Source organism: Notothenia rossii (assembly GCF_949606895.1).
Source record: "Notothenia rossii genome assembly, chromosome: 8".
Classification (NCBI taxonomy): Eukaryota; Metazoa; Chordata; class Actinopteri; order Perciformes; family Nototheniidae; genus Notothenia; species Notothenia rossii.
The window spans coordinates 48,053,686-48,067,631 of record NC_136906.1 but is presented as its reverse complement, the minus strand read 5'-3'; the positions used below and the strand labels follow the sequence as shown (position 1 = coordinate 48,067,631).

Genomic DNA, 13,946 nt, shown 5'->3' with positions numbered 1-13,946 from the left:
CTAATCCCTTTCCGCCAGATAAAACAATATTAGACCATATTTTGGATGTTAACCCACTCGGGAGGGGTGTGGTTGCTCAAATATATAAGATCATTTCTCAACTTGACTGCCCCTCCTTATCTAGTTTTTCTCATACTGATATTCTGAACAATCTGTGCTGTTGTATTTGCTGTAAAGTGTCTCTACTGTAGGCTACTTTTATTATATGTACAGCACTTTGGCTAGACCAAAAATCGTTTATAAATGTGCTATATAAATACAACTTGATTTGATTTGATCTATAATCAAAGGCCTATGGGAATAGGACTTACAATTGGATGAGGACACATGGGATTTAATTCTAAACAAATTTCACTCCTCCTCTATCTGCGCACGGCATGGACTCCTACAGTTTAAAATTCTTCATCGTCTACTATATGTGACGGTGTGGTGTAGGTAAGAGTTTGTGTTGCCAACAACGCCACCTAAGGGAGTTTCACCCCTAGGAACTAACTATTGATTATAAAAGATTTACAACACAAGGAACACAGGTTTGTTTTACATAACGGGCCAGAGACAGTTTCAGTTAGTTAACACAATTACTTTATTTTATAACATTCAATTAACTATTCTAAAAACACCAGATCCACATAATACAATCAGTTAAAAGTTCATACTGGGGCATAGGAGGTACAAGACAGGGCTGGGGCTTACCAGGCGGCAATAAATAAATAGGGGGGAAGGGTCCAACTCAAAACCACCCGTGACACCGCAAACCAAACAATAGGACTTGTGAAGACCACCACCACCAGGGACTGGGGTTGCCGCCTCAGGCCCACAGCACCTGTCTGACAAGAGGAAGACGGTTAAAACCTCCACACAGTATTACACTCAAATAAAAAACTAAATAAATAACCAAAGAAACAAAACCAAATGAATGAAGTTATCCAAATAAAGTCGGTGCAAAATGGTTAATATAAAATAAGGAAAACACTAGTATATAAACTAAATTAACGAAAGAAAATAACAAAACCAAAATAACAGTTTCTCAAAGTAAACAGTAAGTTGTATCAGGGAGACATGGTTGGCGAGTTCCCTGAGAGCCCGAACCGCTCCAGAGTCCCGAGGGGGGGGAGGGGGGGCACGTCACCAGACACGGAGCTCGCAAAGCAACGGCAAGTTATTCCAGTAGTGAGTCACTGCAAAGAGCCAAAACAGCAGGACCAGTTGTCCGAAGGTGGGCCTAGCAATTAATAGCACCCCTGAAAAGGGCACAGGTACATATAATATTATTTAGAGGCCAATTAAACACATGGATATCAATAACTTAATTTACAGGTTCCCATACATACAATCTATTCAGCCACAGCATAGCACCCGAGCCGTCAGGGGAGAGAGGCGCACAGGCCATGGCAAAATCCCGTTGCCGCAATAAATAATATAAAATAAGCCAGGAGCCAAGTGTCAGATGATAAAGGGAGGCAGACAACGGCAACTCACCAGATGATGATAACACTGCGCCCAGGGGAGTCCTCAGCGGAACAATTTCTCCGCCACTGCACCGGCAGTCAGATGCGCTGTCCAGATGCGAGTGTTGTGAAACGGCTGCCACGACAAACAATTCATTCGGGCCACGCCGTGCTCCAGCCACCAGCGAAGGGGTTGACAGGTAAGTCACGAGCTACGCCACACCCCTGTATTTATACTTCCGGCGCGCCCAGCAGTGACAAATGCGGAGGCGCATGGCACAGTGCCGTGCAGCGGTACGGAGGGAGAAAACCTCCTGTCACATATACTTAAGCGAAATTAGCCAAGTTTTATCCCCCATGTGTGCTAGGTGCAAGAATCAAGTAGGGAATCTTATTCACACTTGTTGGACTTGTCCCCGGCTTTGTAAGTACTTGGAAGATGCTTTGAAAACTCTCTCAGAAGTGTTTGAAATTCCTCTCAATCAGTCTCCGCTGACAGCATGGTTTGGAGTTGTTGCTAGAGAAGCTCAACTTCCAAAATATAAATTAAATGCCGTTGCATCTTTGATAGCTAGACGACTAATTCTTCTTAAATAGAAGGATGAATCACCACCCACCCTTACTCAATGGATTAGAGACCTGTTGCAGTTTTTGCGTCTGGAGAAAATCGGGTCCACTCTGAAGAGATCTACTGATAGTTCAATCAGGAGAAAAGGTTTTGATCTGATGATACATGTTTAATGCGCAGATACACAAATGAATGTGACAGTAGTTTTGGCGATTAGGCCCCGTTGTGCAGGAAGTATCATTCGGGAGGGTAGGACCGATCCGATGAAAACCCCCCGGGGTCTAGACACTGGTGGTGGTGCATGGATAGTTGGGTCAGTCTGAGGAGGAGTGGTTTAGCTTGACCCTAGATTCGAAGGGACGGGAGGTGAAAAGGGGTGGAGGAGCGTTGCGTTGAGTCACCTGAAATGACAGCTGTCAGAGGGGAAAGAGCAGAGTTTAAAGGGTTTGATGCACGCTATGATAGGCTCTTGGGAATAGAGCGAAGTGATTGGCTAAGCTGAAGAGTGACGCCCCCGGTCACTTATTGAGAGGAGAGAGAGTAGAAACATGGAGATAGAAATGCATGAATGAGTAAAGACGGTCTTCCTGGTTGAACTTGCGCTAAGCTTCATATGTTATAAGGCCTGGCAACCATTGATCACACACGTAGAGAAGTGCAAGCTGGACTTAACTCTTTAAAGAAGATTGTGTATAGATTTGAGTGTTGCTGAATCTGGGCTATACCATTTCTAAAGCAATATTGTACGTTTTGTATATATTTTGTCTTTTTGTTTGTCGTTTGCTTTGTATGTTTTTATTTATTTAGTTTTTGTGTCAATTCTGAGAACGTGTACACTTATCTCATTTACTCTGTTTTATTTATTTTCTTTCATGCTGGGGTAAGGGTGGGGGGTATATTTGAGCTGCTTTTTGGCAGTCTGGTTTAAATGTGCACTGTTGCATCTACAGTATGTATTTGAATGCTCAATGACATTCTGTATGATTTTTCTTTGAAATGAAAACTTTCAAAAATAAAGTGATAAATAAAATAGTAGAATATTAATACAAAATATTGTTATTGACTATTGTGCAGGATAATGCCAATGGTTAATTCATATTTTACTTAAATAAGAACACAGTGAATGTAGAAAGATGTGAGGCCAATGGTACTTTTTAGAGATGAATCTCCTTGTAAAGTTCCAAAAGGTCGAGAATGGACTTACATGTAATTTCATTTCTGGTAGCTACAAGTGTTCTTACACTGCCTTCACATGACTCTCTCTCTGGACTGACAATGTTGTTGTGTTTCTATGAAGAGGGTGTTGCGCAGATATGTACATCAGAACATGTTCTCTGCTTACACCTGTCCTAAATCGATTACATTATATTGCATTTAGCTGCCGCTGCATTCTGGATGAGCTGCAGAGGTCGGATGGCACATGCAGGTAGACCAGCCAGGAGGGAGTTGCATAGTCTAGGCGTGAGATGACGAGAGCCTGGACCAGAAGCTGCGTTGCTTTCTGGGTCAGGTGGGGACGTATCCTCCTGATGTTTTAAAGAATGTATCTGCAGCAGCGGGTTGTAGGAGCGATGTTTGCTTTATCCAAAGCGACTTACAATAAGTGCATTTGACCAAGAAGATGATGATAGCTCATATATGAGATTTCAAAGGTATTTTATTTTGAAACTCTAAATCAGAATGTCCTGATTTTTTCTGAGTGACTAGGTGGGGTGTCCTGCTATCACCCTTGAAGAAAACCGAATCATATAAGTACATCAGGTTTCATAGAGCTAAAACATGTCAAGGGCTACTCAACTGGCTTTAGATAAGCCAGTCCTTTATTAGTATATAAATGCTTTGTTCGTAATTCTATCGCTCGAAGTGGAGTCGAAAGAGATGAGTTTTCAGTCTGAGCTCATTCCACCATTTTGGAGCCAGGATAGCAAACCCACGTGTTTTTGCTGATGGGAACTTGGGTCCTCCTCGCAGTGCGGGTGCAGCGAGCCATTTGGCTGATGCAGAGCGGAGTGCACGTGCTGGGGTGTACAGTTTCACCATGTCCTGGATGTAGGAAGGGCCAGACCCATTCACAGCATGGTACGCAAGTACCATTGTCTTGAAGTGGATTCTAGCAGTTACCGGAAGCCAGTGAAGGGAGCGGAGGAGCGGCGTGGTGTGGGAGAATTTTGGCAGGTTGAAGACCAGACGACCCGCTGCATTCTGGATGAGCTGCAGAGGTCGGATGGCACATGCAGGTAGACCAGCCAGGAGGGAGTTGCAGTAGTCTAGGCGTGAAATGACGAGAGCCTGGAACAGAAGCTGCGTTGCTTTCTGGGTCAGGTGGGGACGTATCCTCCTGATGTTGTAAAGCGTGTATCTGCAGCAGCGGGTTGTAGCAGCGATGTTTGCAGTGAAGGACAGTTTGTTATCTAGGATCACACCCAGATTCCTTGCAGTCTGAGTCGGGGAAACAACAGATCACTTTAATGTTGCAGCTCGTAACTGTGAGCTAATTTTAATAACTTTGAATAGGGCTGGGTTTCTTAAACTGTAAAATGATATCGTAATGTATTCATTGATTTTACTTTATATTCCTAAATCTGCCAAAAAAACAAAGCATGACAACAAATGTAGTGCAGGTACAATGTTTTTCTGGGATGTTGTGGAGTATAAATATAAAATAAATACTTACGTAAAGAACAAATACCTTGATATTGTACTTAAGTGATGTGTTTGAGCAAACATGCATACATACCGTCACTGCTATAAAGATGTCCCTTACTCTTTCTTTGAGTTTGTATGATCCGATCCTTTAATGAACACATGGGTCCTGACAGGTTTCAGGACCATGATGGGATCAAGGACAGGATTATGGCAGTTCTTCTATCATGTGATCTTCAAATTATGGAAGGATGTGTCCTTTTCTGAGGAAGAAGGGACTAGAGAAGGGACTGGAGAAGGGACTTGAGAAGGGACTTGAGGAGGGACTAGAGGAGGGACTTGAGAAGGGACTTGAGAATGGACTAGAGGAGGGACTAGAGGAGGGACTAGACAAGGGACTTGAGAAGGGAATTGAGTAGGGACTTCAGTTGTTACTAGAGGAGAGACAAGCGACTTGAGAAGGGACTAGAGGAGGGACTAGAGAAGGGACTAGACAAGGGACTTGAGAAGGGACTTGAGAAGGGACTTGAGAAGGGACTAGAGGAGGGAGTAGACAAGGGACTGGAGAAGGGACTTGAGAAGGGACTTGAGAAGGGACTAGACAAGGGACTTGAGAAGGGACTGGAGAAGGGACTAGAGTTGGGACTAGAGAAGGGACTTGAGAAGGGACTAGAGGAGGGACTAGAGGAGGGACTATAGAATGGACCAGACAAGGGACTTGAGAAGGGAATTGAGTAGGGACTTGAGTTGGGACTAGAGGAGGGACCATGGCTGCTGGGGCCGGAACCAGGGCTGGAACCATAGCTGCTGGGGCCAGAACTGGGGCTGGAACCATGGCTGTATGGGCCGGTTCTGGAGCCGGAACCATGGCTGTGTGGGCCGGTACTGGAGCCGGAACCATGGCTGCTGGGGCCTGTACTGGAGCCCAAAGTATGGCTTCTGGGGCTCGGGCTGCTAGCCTGGACTTGCGACTCCTTCTCTTAGGAGCCCTTTAGAGAATCTTTGGAGCTCCAAAAGCCAGACGAGTCCCCGAGAACGGCTCCTGGACAGGAGCAGGAAATGGGGAAGAAGCAGGGGTTGACTCCAGACGGAACACACCGAGGCGTATGGTGTCAGGTTGGGAATTGGGAGGCAGGGGGCTAGCATGCCTGGGGCTAGCTGGCCGAGAAACAGGTTTGACCTCAAAGCTGCCAAAAAAGTCCTCCACCCACTCGGCTAGCAACTCCCTCATCAAGGGCCTTGAGGTTACCTCCTGGCGTGCTGCAGAAATAACTGATTGCCTCTCTTCACTACTGGAGGCATATCTAACGCCATTCCTCAAGCATGTCAAATTGTACTTCACCTCGTACAAACTGTCTGCTGGGTCCATTCTTGATTGGTTCATTCTGTCAGGGTTGGGGAAAAATAGGACCCAAATACAGATTGAGGAGGAAGCAGGTTTCTAAAGGAGACAAAAGGCGAGCTCTATTTAACAAAAGCTGAACAAAAACAAGAATCCGATAACAGGTACGAGGTAGCATCCAAACAAAGGTGACTGTGACCAACATGAAGGGGGACATGAACGACAAACAATGAACCAACACTGAACACAGGAAGAGACAAGACTAAATACAGGGAGGGGTAATCACAAGACGAGAAACAGCCGGGCAGGGAAGGAGAAACATAGTGCTGGGTTTCTTAAACTGTAAAATTATATTGTAATGTATTCGTTGATTTTACTTTATATTCCTAAATCTGCCAAAAAAACAAAGCAGGACAACAAATGTAGTGCAGGTACAATGTTTCTCTCGGAAACCCGTGGTCGGGTCGCGGAGGTAGCAGTTCCAGCAGAGAGCCCCAAACGTTCTTTTCCCTGGCCACATCAACCAACTCTGACTGGGGGATCCCAAGGCGCTCCCAGGCCAGCGAAGAGATATAGTCCCTCCACCTGGTCCTAGGTCTACCCCTTGGTCTCTTCCCAGCTGGACGTGCCTGGAACACCTCCCTAGGGAGGCGCCCAGGTGGCATCCTAACTAGGTGCCCGAACCACCTCAACTGGCTCCTTTGGACACGAAGGAGGAGCGGTTCAACTCCAAGTCCCTCCCGGATGACCGAACTTCTCACCTTATCCCTAAGGGAGACACCAGCCACCCATCTCGGCCGCTTGTACCCGCGATCTCGTTATTTCGGTCATGACCCATCCTTCATGACCATAGGTGAGGGTAGGAACGAAAATGGCCCGGTAGACAGAGAGCTTTGCCTTCTGGCTCAGCTCCCTTTTCGTCACAACGGTGCGGTAAAGCGACTGCAGTACCGCTCCCGCTGCTCCGATTCTCCGAACCATCTCACGCTCCATTGTTCCCTCACTCGAGAACAAGACCCCGAGATACTTGAACTCCTTCACTTGGGGCTAGGGAATGCTCCGGTTTTTGGACAAAATTAACATGGGATCACTCCGGTCAATGTACGTACTTCGTCTCACTGGAATATTAATGGCCAGATTGAATACAACATTGACCCAATTTTTTTCCAGTCAATGACAGGAGAGTTTTGAAAGTGACAAAACACTGTTCCACACATTTAAAAACACTTAATCCATGTTTACCCAGGATCCATGCACCTTACCTGGCTTGTAAAATGTGGTGATGCGCCCTGGAGGTATCCTACTATTTAAAACATGTATACACTCATGTACACCATTCATAGGGTTCCCTAACACAATGCACACAGCCTGGAGCAGCGACTCGGCCGTTTTCACCCGCTTGTCCATTTGCCTATCAGTTTGTTAACAAAACGGACGCTTTTCCGTCCATTTGCCTATCAGTTTGTTAACGAAACGGACGGACCCCCCGTTTTCCCCCTAAAAATGACTTTTAATCGTGGCCTTTGCCTTCAAATGATGGATGTTATCATTCACATGGCCCCCTAACACAATGCACACAGCCTGGAGCAGCGACTCGGCCGTTTTCACCCGCTTGTCCATTTGCCTATCAGTTTGTTAACGAAACGGACGCATTTCCGTCCATTTGCCTATCAGTTTGTTAACGAAACGGACAGAGCCAGCGTTTTCCCCCTAAAAGTGATGTTTAATCGTGGCCTTTGCGTTTAAATGATGGGTGCTATCACTCACAGGGTCCCTTAACACAATGCACATAGTCTGGAGCTCACTGGGTTCCTGCATGATGCTTTAATCAGGCTTTTCTATCAGTTTGTTAACGAAACGGACAGAGCCAGCGTTTTCCCCCTAAAATGACTTTTAATCCTGGCCTTTGCGTTCAAATGATGGATGTTATCATTCACATGGCCCCCTGACACAATGCACATAGTCTGGAGCTCACTGGGGTCCTGCATATGCTTTAATCAGGCGTTTTAACACTTTTTCCCACGAAAATGATTTTTAATCATTTTTCGGGGCTATATAAATCAAATCCCGGGTAATGCGGAGCACAATTGTACCTTTTACTATTTTAATTTATTTGCATTATATATCTTTGGGCTATAAAAGTGACATATTTGGATGACTTTGTCAGTTTATGGAGCTTATCCCACAAATCCTGGAGGAGAATTTGAGAGCTCATAGGCGGCCTGCCATAGGCCCCCACCCGTGGAAAGAAAAAAATATGAAAGAAAACGGTCAATTATATCTTAAAATAATCAAAAATGAAGTTTGGAAAAATTCTCCAAAAAATGACTGAGTGCCAACGGAGAAGGGGCTCCAAGATGCTCAACCCTTCGGCGCTTCGGGCCAAAGCCCCGAACACTTTTCCACCCCCCGTTGCAATTTACAACGGAGAGGGGAATCCAAACTTCCCCTTCTCCGTCCGAAAAAACCGTTCATGTTTTTCAAGCTACAGTCTGCATGAAATCGGAAACCCGGTTTTTGAGAGGACTCTCAAAAAAACCGGCTGTGTAACTTCATGGAGGAATTCATCCGCTGTATGTGCACTCTGGCTCGGATACATTTTGTTGCCCGGAGACCCCCCAGCATGGTTCTTACCAAACTTTAAGTTTTTGAACTGGGCTCCGGAGGAAGGCAAGGGGAGTTGCCAAGGGACTCTACCCGCCTCATGAGGCACTATCTTCGGATACATTTGAACACTTTTAGCCCTTTTTTATGGTTCTCCAAAAAATATCTCAGACTTTTTCTGAGTGTGGAGGAATGCAAGGGGAGTTGTCAGGGGACTCTACCCGCCTCATGAGGCACTATTTTCGGATACATTTAAACACTTTTAGCCCTTTTTTATGGTTCTCCAAAAAAACAACTCAGACTTTTTCAGAGTGTGGAGGAATGCAAGGGGAGTTGTCAGGGGACTCTACCTGCCTTATGAGGCACTATTTTCGGATATATTTTTTCATTTTCACCCATTTTTTTATGGAACTCTAAAAAGTGAAGTTAGTCTTTTTTTTCCCTTCCTCTTCTGATTTCTCACTGATCGAATGGCAAACGCGACCCGCCATCGGAGGGCCTCTGCCGGCCCGGCCTCGTGCCGGTGCTCTGGCGGTCGGTTCCTCTCCGAACTGCGGGTTCGACTCTGATGGCCGGGAGGGACGAGGGAACCGTTGGGGGGTCTGCTGGAGGCTCCTGCTGGAGTCCTGTGTTTCACCGGGACCTGGCTCGAAAAACTCGAAACCCTGACTCCAGTGCGGTGTGGCGGCTGTGGGCCTCCGGGTACCTGACTCCCCTGCCTCCTCCGTGTGCTGCGTGGGCTGCGTGGGGGTAACCCTGCGTGTCCGTTACCCTGCGTGTCTCTTACCTCCCGGGCCTACCGATATGAAGCGTTTCCAAGACGAACCGTCTGACTCAGGGATCCCACCACGGGTTCCGTAGCGGGGTGGAAGTTCCACCTCCCCACTTCGCCGCGGAATGCAAGGCAAACACCTGTTTCTCTAATCCTCCACTGTTGCATAGCGGCCTTAGTCGGCTGCGGCATTCAGCAATTGGCCTTGCTCCGGGCAAAGGACCCTACTTCATCACAGGCTACCTGTTTGATCCTGCGTAACAACCACATATATGCTTGTCTGCAAAGAGGGAAATGCCTGGTCCCGCCCGGGGTTTCCTCTACAGCTAGTGTCCAGCCAGCTGCGGTATCAGCAAATTTGACCCGCCATCGGAGGGCCTCCTCCCCGGGTCCAGGTTCCGGTGCTTGGCGGTCGGTTTATCCAAACTGCGGGTTTGACTCTGCTCCTGGAGCGGACAAAGATATGCGGCGAATGCCGGAGTGCATATATGCTTGTCTGCAAAGAGGGACATGCCTGGTCCCGCCCGGGTGTTCTTCTACGGCTAGTGTCCAGCCAGCTGCGGTATCAGCAAATCTGACCCGCCATCGGAGGGCCGGGTCCAGGTTCCGGTGCTTGGCGGTCGGTTCCTCCAAACTGCGGGTAAGACTGTGCTCCTGGAGTGGACAAAGATATGTGTATTTGCCTGAAGGATGGAAATAAACAAAGAATAATATTTTACAGGACATGACGGATATGTGTTTTCTCCAGGCTTTTTGGAAATAAACCAAATGTGATTTTGCAGGGCATTACGTAGCTCATTTACCCATGTGATGTTGTGCAGTACATTACTGAGCTCATTTAACGATATGGTGTACCAGGAGAATTGGGATGCTGCCATGTCCCGACTGGTCTCCGGAGGAATATACAGGACTGTCTCAGAAAATTAGAATATTGTGATAAAGTTCTTTATTTTCTGTAATGCAATTAAAAAAACAAAAATGTCATACATTCTGGATTCATTACAAATCAACTGAAATATTGCAAGCCTTTTATTATTTTAATATTGCTGATTGTGGCATACAGCTTAAGAAAACTCAAATATCCTATCTCTAAATATTAGAATATCATGAAAAAGTATACTAGTAGGGTGTTCAACGAATCACTTGAATCGTCTAATTAACTCGAAACACCTGCAAGGGTTTCCTGAGCCTTGAAAAACACTCAGCTTGGTTCAGTAAACTAAATCACAAGTATGGGGAAGACTGCTGATCTGACTGCTGTCCAGAGGACCGTCATTGACACCCTCCATCAGGAGGGTAAGACACAAAAAGAAATTTCTCAAAGAGCAAGCTGTTCACAGAGTGCAGTTTCAAAGCACATCCACAAAAAGTCTGTTGGAAGGGGGAAATGTGGCAGGAAACGCTGCACAACCAAGAGAGATGACCGCAGCCTTAACAGCATTGTGAAGAAGAGTCGCTTCCAGAATTTGGGGGAGCTTCAAAGACACTGGACTGAAGCTGGAGTCCAGGTATCAAAAGTCACTGTTCACAGACGTGTCCGGGAAATGGGCTACAATAGCCGTATTACCATGGTCAAGCCACTTCTGAACTCAAGACAACGGAAGAGGCGTCTGACTTGGGCTAAGGAAAAGAAGCACTGGACAGTTGCACAGTGGTCCAAAGTCCTCTTTTCAGACGAAAGCAAGTTTTGTATTTCATTTGGAAGTCAAGGCGCCAGAGTCTGGAGAAAGGCTGGAGAGGAGCAAAATCCAAGTTGCTTGAAATCCAGTGTGAAGTTCCCACAGTCAGCGATGGTTTGGGGAGCCATGTCAGCTGCTGGTGTTGGTCCACTGTGTTTCATCAAGCCCAGAGTAAATGCAGCTGTGTACCAAGAGATTTTAGAGCACTACATGCTTCCGTCTGCTGAAAAGCTCTATGGAGATGAGGAATTAATTTTCCAGCATGATCTGGCACCTGCCCACAGTGCCAAAACCACCAGTAACTGGTGTACTGACCATGGCATTACTGTCCTCGATTGGCCTGCAAATTCCCCTGACCTGAACCCCATAGAGAATATGTGGGGTATTGTGAAGAAGAAGCTGAAAGACACCAGACCCAACAATGCTAATGAGCTAAAGGCCGCTATTGAAGCATCCTGGGCATCCATAACACCTCAGCAATGCCACAGGCTGATTGCCTCCATGCCACGCCGCATTGATGCAGTAATCCGTGCAAAAGGATTCCCAACCAAGTACTGAGTGCATTAATGGACATTTTCAAATGTTTGATTGTGTTTTGCTGTTATAAATCTTTTTTTTTTACTTGGTCTGAGGAACTATTCTAATTTTTTGAGATAGGATTTTTGAGTTTTCTTAAGCTGTATGCCATAATCAGCAATAATAAAAGGCTTGCAATATTTCAGTTGATTTGTAATGAATCCAGAATGTATGACATTTTAGTTTTTTTAATTGCATTACAGAAAATAAAGAACTTTATCACAATATTCTAATTTTCTGAGACAGTCCTGTAAGGAGAGTTGACAGGGGACTCTGCCCAGTGCTTATGAACCGAATGAGGGGTGTGTTAGAGGGGAAGGCTCTGGCTGTTTCTGCAGCCTCTGCTTCTACCTTCTCTCCCCACCCCGATACCAGCGCGTGCCTGCTGTAAAAGGCAGGTGCACGGGCTCTCACTGCCACTAACTCTGAGCCTGGCTCCCGAGCAGCACGTTCTCCCCGGCAGTCCGCCAGCAGATGAAAAACACCCACCTCTCCGCCTCTTCCGAGGGACGAGGGAACCGCGCGGGGGGGTCTGCTGGAGGCTCCTGCCGGGTGCTCCGTACTGCGTTTCACCGGGACCTGGCTCGAAAAACTCGAAACCCTGACTCCAGTGCGGTGTGGCGGCCTCGCCCTGGCCGTCCACCGTGCGCCTCCGGGTACCTGACTCCCCTGCCTCCTCCGGGGGCAGGTGCGAGGGGTTCAATGCCTCCTCCCCCCGCTGCGGCGAAGGCCGGAGCGGGATGGAGCGCCCGGAGGTACTGTTATCCCCACGTTTTCCTACCCAAAACTGTCTTGTGAGCTCGTGGCAGAACCATGAAACAAAAAACAATCAATGTATCGGACCCATCACCAGCCCCGCGTTGGTGCGGAGGTGGGACCATTTTAACCAGGTGGTAACCCAAGTCCTCCCCTTGGTACGTGTTCCCTGCATTGAAGCATCGGACCCATGGTTGCAATCACCAGTTAGCTAACGCATATAAACGGAGAAACAGAAAACCATTTCAATATAATTCATTGTGTGTGTTTTAGGAAGGATGTTGTCCGTATGCCCGGTGTGCAGACTCTGCTATCTGGCTTTGAATAAGCACCTTAAGCACAAACATGCAGTGCGGAACCTGGAGGAAAGAGGCATCATTCTTAAAATGGCCAGTGGCAGAATAAATGTTCGGACCAAACCCTGTCCCTATTTAGGGGCAATGGATGTCCACTTGCGGGAGACGACAGACAGTGGTGCGGTTAGCCAAAGTGACAATGGATGTCCACTTGCGGGAGACGACAGACAGTGGTGCGGTTAGCCAAAGTGACAGACCTAATGTTAGACCAATTTACAGGCAATGGACGTCCACTCTCTGGAGAGAGACCTCCAGCATGTGTCCCTGACATGGAGACTCTGTTTATTTCACTCATCCAGGACAGAGACCGGGGAAATCTCCTCTCTGTGGCCCCTCCAAGACCCCCAAAGGACGGACCACAGACCTCCAGCATGTGTCCCTGACATGGAGACTCTGTTTATTTCACTCATCCAGGACAGAGACCGGGGAAATCTCCTCTCTGTGGCCCCTCCAAGACCCCCAAAGGACGGACCACAGACCTCCAGCATGTGTCCCTGACATGGAGACTCTGTTTATTTCACTCATCCAGGACAGAGACCGGGGAAATCTCCTCTCTGTGGCCCCTCCAAGACCCCCAAAGGACGGACCACAGACCTCCAGCATGTGTCCCTGACATGGAGACTCTGTTTATTTCACTCATCCAGGACAGAGACCGGGGAAATCTCCTCTCTGTGGCCCCTCCAAGACCCCCAAAGGACGGACCACAGACCTCCAGCATGTGTCCCTGACATGGGCACCTCCATAACCTTGCATCCATCGGTATCCATATTCGGCCTTATTCACGGCACCACCACCCCTTCTGTGGAGGATATTCTCATGCTCCTGGTAACCCTTTAAATAGTCTGATACTGTCAGGGCTCATCACCGCACTTTACAAGCCATAAATAATGTTTAAATGGTCGGGAAAAGTGTTTTTAAACGTCTGGAAGAGAGTTGTAGCCTGTCATTTTGCAGGATATCATTTAACATGTAACCTCTCCTGGAAATGCACAGAATATGTCCATTTCCAGGAGAGATTCCATGTTAAATTATATCCTGCAAAATGACAGGCTATAACCCAGGAACAAGTGTTTGAAAGGCGGGGAAAAGTTGTTTAAAATAGTCGGAAAAGTGTTTTTAAACGTATGGAAGAGAGTTGTAGCCTCTCATTTTGCAGGATATAATTTAACATGGAACCTCTCCTGGAAATGTACAGAATATGT

At 47.0% G+C, this 13,946-nt stretch overlaps 1 protein-coding gene across 1 annotated transcript in view; it reads left to right on the top strand.

Moving 5' to 3' along the window:
- LOC307015980 (general transcription factor II-I repeat domain-containing protein 2A-like) overlaps positions 1–13,946 on the top strand; it is a 576,621-nt gene that overhangs the window by 330,824 nt on the left and 231,851 nt on the right. The window lies entirely within an intron of this gene.